The following is a 6141-nucleotide window of genomic DNA, read 5'->3' as shown; positions in this document are numbered from 1 at the left end:
GTTAATATATTTTAAATTATTTTTAAAATTAGTTTTATATAAATCAATAATCATTGTAAATTATTAAATTTATTTTCTTATTAAAATATACAATTGCTATTAAGAATTGTATTGCTTTTTATATATATAGACTTCAGTATATATTAAAAAAAAAAATTGATTAATTGCTAAATTTAACTTATGTAATAAAATTCTAGAAATCTTAAATTTTCTTGGTTAAAGATTTATTAATTCAAATCTCATGATTTTACAATGCATTACATTAAGCCAAAAGGCTAGTCACCACATTATTTTATAAAGTTAAAATTTAAAATATTAATTAAAAATTTAAATTAAATTTGTTAAAATTTATAACTTCCCTTTTCAAAAACAGTGTATGTCTTTGACTATTACATCCATATGATCTAAAGATTAAATGATTTTTTAATCTATCATTAAAATATGAATCATTAACTGTAAAGGAGGGACTCAAGCTCTTCCAAGAGCTCTTGTTTCTTTGTTTGTGAGCAATGGATCAATATTTCTTATGCTAGTTTTATTTTTTTATAAATAGAATTGTTCTATATATATGTCATTAATACAAATTTGTCATTCAATTCTAGAAAGAAATCAATATTCCAAAATTTCTATTTTTATAAATTGAAATTGAAATTGAAATTATTGATGAACTCACCTAATCAAAATCTAAAAGAGAATATATGTTAGGTGAATAAAATAGACATGTAAATAGAACTATAATAATATACATCAAATGTCTCAAAGATACTTCTATATTTCATATAAAAAGTTTTCAAAAAACATAGTCTTGTGATGCCGAAATTAGCATAGCATTATACATAAATTGGTGCATTTCTATTGTCATTAACGAATCCTTTCATATCCGCTTCCTTTGCAAGGATCCATTATGGGGAATCAAAGACGGATAGAATGGATTTTCATAAGCCACAAAAACAGTCAATGCTAAACAGCGAAAATAATTAGTTTCAACCCAGTCTTTCCAGCCCAGCCTTATAAATGCATCTCCTTCCTATTGAAACAAATGTGATCCCTATTTTATCAAAATGGCTCAAAAAATGCTTTCTCCGCTTGATTCAGTTTCTAAGTCTCGAGGATTGATCTCAATAAAAGACCCTGGATTTTCATCCACTGGAAAGCGCTCGCACGCAAAGGGTTTGGGTACTTTTAGAATCTTACAATGTTCAACCTGCTTTGTAATCCTGGATCTCAAAGCTTAATTTATTGCTACTTAATTTGTTTGCAGCTTGCCACAATTTGCCATCAGCTGTTGTTCGAGAAGACGCGAAGACTCTTCAGAGTAATGGCGGTCAGCAAATACACAACCTCTGCTGTATTTTATGGGCTTTTATGTTTAACACTGTCAAATGTTCGTGTGCTGGATAATTGAAGGATATCGTTTTTGCAGCTTTGACGATAGCGCATAAGGAGAGTAAATTCAACCCTAATCACGGGAAACCAGATTATGTTCATTCTTTTTCGACATTTCAGGAGGTACCAATTTCGTTTAAATTCGCCAGCCGAATTCAGATGTATCGGCATTTTAAGAGGAGATTTTCTGGGAACATGTGAATTGTGTAATAAATTTATGATCGGTTACGGGGATTGAATTTATCAATGTAGAAAAATAAAATCTTCGGAGGGAAATAGAATGTGTGCAGTGAGATGTAGAAAAAATTAAAATTCCGAAAATCTAATCGAGTGCTATTATTTCAGGCACCCTTGGATAAAATGGGTAAGAGAATAAGTGAATTGGTTACAGAGATCAAAGGGCTCTTCAATTCGATGGAAGATGGGGAAATAAGTCCCTCTGCTTACGATACTGCCTGGGTTGCGAGAATTCCTGCCATTGATGGCTCTGCTAAACCCCAATTTCCTCACATGGTGGACTGGATTCTTCATAATCAGTTAACCGACGGTTCCTGGGGAGAAAATAGTCGCTATTTAGCGTGTGATAGACTACTGAATACTCTTTCCTGCCTTGTTATTCTGGCCTTTTGGGGCGTTGGAAATAAGCAGGTTAACAGAGGTAATTTATTTATTTTCTTTCCGATTTCTTTGGGCCAACAGGTAACACAACTTTATCCATAGACCTATCTAAATTTTGGCACTGTACTTTAGTAGTAATTGACAGTTCAATTCAGATATTCGAAATTAGCATATAATTGGCATACAATATTCGAAGAGTTTAATTTCTGAAGCTTACCAGGTCTAAATTTCTTGAGGAGAAATACAGAAGGAATGATTAAAGAAGCACTTGGTCATCATCATTCCAAGGGATTCGAGATGGTTCTTCCTGTACTGCTGAATGACGCCAAACTTTTGGGTTTAGATCTTCCGTTGAACAAATAAGCGAAAAGCGAGATTCGGAATTGAAAAATTGAAAATCTACCCATCTTCTACTATTATTATTGTTTTTTGTTATGTCCTGTTTTGCTATTGTCTATTTTGTGATATGTCCTGTTTTGAGGCACGTTTTAAGTCACGGATGAAAGTGATTGAATGAAATAATTTATTGTGAATTAGAGCATGCGTTGAAGAGCTACACGGCCATCCGTCAACAATGTTACAGTGTCTGGAAGGTGTACACGAAATAATTGACTGGAAAAGTATCCTGAAACTGCAATCTGATGACGGATCTTTCTCAGGCTCGCCAGCATCTACAGCTTGTGTATTTATGCACACAGGAGACAAGAAATCTCTCCGATTTTTGAGGACCCTTGTTGAAAAGTTTGGAGACCATGGTAATTTTCATATCTATACTCGCAAAAAATTATTGAAAGTATATCGGACTGTAACGCTAAATTGTCGAAAGAATTATTGAAAGTATTTAGTACTCGCAATCATTTTGGAAAGAATATCGGATTTTAAAAGTAAATTATTCGGATTGCAGTGCCGGGCATGTATCCGGTGGATATAGCGGAGCGTTTAAGAGCAGTGGATAATGTTGAACGTCCTGGACTCGAACGCCATTTCCAAACGGAGATTAAGCAAGCCATGGATTATGTATTCGAGTGAGTAAATTACTAAACAGTACCTCCTCTGTTGCGATTTTTCCAATAATTGACGTTATTTTGAATTCTCGCTTTGGATACGTATGGTAGGCACTGGAGTGAAACAGGCATTGGATTTGGAAGGGAAAGCCAAGTTCCTGATATTGATATTACAGCCGCTACCTTCAGGCTTCTCAGAACTTTCGGCTACTCTGTATCTTCTGGTATGTAAACGATTTAGATGAGTATCCATTCGAGGATTCCTTGAATCTTTAATTTTGAAAATAATAATATCGGTCTTATTCTCTTACAATTTCAATTGCACACAATCGGGTTTCCAGAATTATTAGATCGGTCTTCATCTCTAACAATTTTAAATGGCAGACGTTCTGAAAAACATTAAAGGCGAGGCTGAAGAACTTTTTGAGCTGTCTGGTAATGAAAACAGCGCAGGAGCAATCACTATGTTGAGCCTGTATAGATGTTCACAGCTTAACTTTCCGGGCGAAAATGTAATGGGGGAAATAGACGTCTTTGCAAGAGATTACTTGGCCGAATTCCTTCGAAGCGGTAGCTTCTCTCAGGCAAAGGCTGTCAAGGCAAACATGCCCAAAGAGGTACTGCGAACTGTTGCCTTCTCTGATTTTTTAAAAAGTAATTTTCGATTTACTTCTGAAGATAACAAAATAAAATCTGATTTGGAATTTGTTGCCTGTTTTATATAGGTTAAATATGCTTTGTCTGCTCGATGGAATAGAAATATGCCAAGGCTGATGACCAGAAATCAGATTGAATTGTTCAATCCCGATGACCTATGGCTGGGGAAGACATTGTATCAGTAAGATTGATTGTATTGCAATTGTACTATATTTAAATTGTCTCCTCTATTGTACATACCGCTGATCCAGATATGCAATGCACGTCGAACAGACTGCCGAAAGCGAGCAATGAAAAGTACTTAGAATTGGCCAAGTTCGACTTCAACCGCATTCAGGCTACACACAGATCTAAAATACAACATATAAAGAGGTAAAATGAGGAGCATTTTAAATCAGTAGTCTGGACTTATTTAAAATAGTCCCTGTAATAAAGATGATGATGACTCCAATCGTGGTGCAAGAAAATTAGTTTCATATATGTGTTTTTGCCAAGATCTTTGATGAAAGCTATTAAAATGAGATTATTGCGGTGTTGCAATTTCCCGCAGTTGGATTTTACTCGTCACAGAGAAATGGCGGTTTACTGGACCTCTTCAGCGGTGATGTTTCAAAACACAATTCACCGATTGCAGACTCGATTATGCAAAAGCAGGACTCCTGGCTACCATCCTAGACGACCTCTATGAAACCTATGGGAGTATGGACCAACTCAAGCTTTTCAATGAAGCTTTCGAAAGGTCAGCACATTCAATCTGCATCTCATCTTTAACAAATACGCAAGATTTAACTGTCGATTTTTTGGCTGCAGATGGGATCCATTCATAGTCGAGGAACTGCCAGAAGACATGAAAATAGTTTTCAGAGGTCTCTATAACACTTTAACCGACATTTCTGAGCGAGCAGGGAAGGTTCAAGGACGAGATGTGCTTCCTTACCTGTGCCAACAGGTAAATACTCTTAGTAATATTTTCATTGATTTCGTCGTTGAAACAGGAAATTTTGAGCTCAACTCTGTCTTCATTTCGAGTGAACTCTGTTTCCGTTGGCTCTTGATTACTTTTAAATTATATGATTGGAATCAATTTAGATTTGATCGGCGAAATAGGGGATTTGTAGTTTAACAAGATTTACTGTCTGTGGCGGGTTCAGTGGTTAAATCTGTTGTTGTGTTTCACAAAAGAAAGAGAGTGGATGGAAACTAGTTATTCGCCGTCATCAGACGAATGCTGGGAGAATGCCCAATTGTCCATAGCACTGGAAACAGCTATCCTGATTACATTCTGGAGAAGTTGAACTTTCTGGATTTGGTCAGCCAAACACGGCGCCTTATGAACGACGTTAGAACTTTTCAGGTGATCCCCGCTTAGCCTTTTTAAGTATTTTTAGAGACGATAAAAAATGTTAGAAACCAGAACTGTGTTTTATTTTTGGGGTGTTTCAGAAGGAAAGAGACTGTGGGGAATTGGCGTCATTCGTACAATGCTACATGAATGAGAGCAGACTGGATGCAGTGAAGAAGATGCCCTGGATTACATTGAGAGAGTGAACGAAGAGGCCCTTACCAAACTGAATTACCATTTTCTAATGCGGTCAGACTTACCCAAGTGTTATAGAACACTTGATTTCAACACTGCCAGGATAATGCAATTCATTTACAGAAAGGAAGACGGCTTTTCAAATGCCGCCGAGGACCTTGCAGATTCCATTAGAAAGTCCCTGTTCGAACCAGTGCTGTAACTTGCGTCTTTGAAGGGTAAAGGGTTAGGCCCATTGTTTTTAATGTATCAAATGACGTCAATTTATAGTGTTTACAACATTTTTGCATAGCGAATCATTGCTAAAATAATTTTTAAATTCTTATAATTTTGTCTTCCTTGGTACCAATGGAATATATTGAGATATGAAGCCTCAAGAGTCATGACTTTTCATTTTCTCTCCTCTTGATTCTTCATATATGTAGAGTTTTATATAATAGTTGTGTGCAACTCATGTAATGTATTGGTTGATTTATACAAATAATTTAAAGTGTGGATGTAGGCATGTTTTGCCAAACCACGATAAATATTGTGTTCTTGTATTCTATCTTCTTTGTTCACACTTGATTTTGTTTCTTTGCTCATTTTAATATTTATAGAATACACCTTGTTAAACTTTTCTTTCATCAAATTTCATCTTGTCTTCTCAATAAATTATCTTCTTTGCAGCTTTTATCATTATCTTTGCACCCTTTTTCATCTATAAAGAGTTTTATAGGGTCTTGATTATTATGACTTGTACTTTCATTATCCTCCTCCAAAAGCATGAGTGCTACAGGGAAATTGACATGGTTATTAATGAAGTAAAAAATGTTGTAGTGGTTTCCATCATGATATGAGACATGGAGTGTGGGAGTATCTTAGCTATCATAATTGTTGATTTGGGATACTTGGCCCTTCAAATGGTGGACATGAATGTTAGTTCAAGTCACTATAGAG

General features: G+C 35.5%; 1 pseudogene across 1 annotated transcript; it reads left to right on the top strand.

Annotated features, from left to right (window-relative positions):
• The first annotated feature begins 1041 nt into the window (after positions 1-1041).
• On the top strand, positions 1042-5530 carry LOC149547652 (bifunctional isopimaradiene synthase, chloroplastic-like; annotated as a pseudogene). The gene is made up of 15 exons (XR_016353904.1): positions 1042-1176; positions 1262-1315; positions 1424-1509; positions 1732-2044; positions 2225-2395; positions 2542-2759; positions 2909-3029; positions 3120-3232; positions 3393-3625; positions 3734-3846; positions 3939-4037; positions 4188-4404; positions 4476-4614; positions 4817-5019; positions 5109-5530. The product of XR_016353904.1 is annotated as a bifunctional isopimaradiene synthase, chloroplastic-like (transcript).
• Positions 5531-6141: the final 611 nt, after the last annotated feature.

This window comes from Cupressus sempervirens, chromosome 7 (genome assembly GCF_028749045.1).
Source record: "Cupressus sempervirens isolate cs-2001-9-10 chromosome 7, ASM2874904v1, whole genome shotgun sequence".
NCBI classification, from domain to species: domain Eukaryota; kingdom Viridiplantae; phylum Streptophyta; class Pinopsida; order Cupressales; family Cupressaceae; genus Cupressus; species Cupressus sempervirens.
The sequence above is the reverse complement of the archived record's forward strand: the minus strand, read 5'-3'. Positions and strand labels throughout refer to the sequence as shown.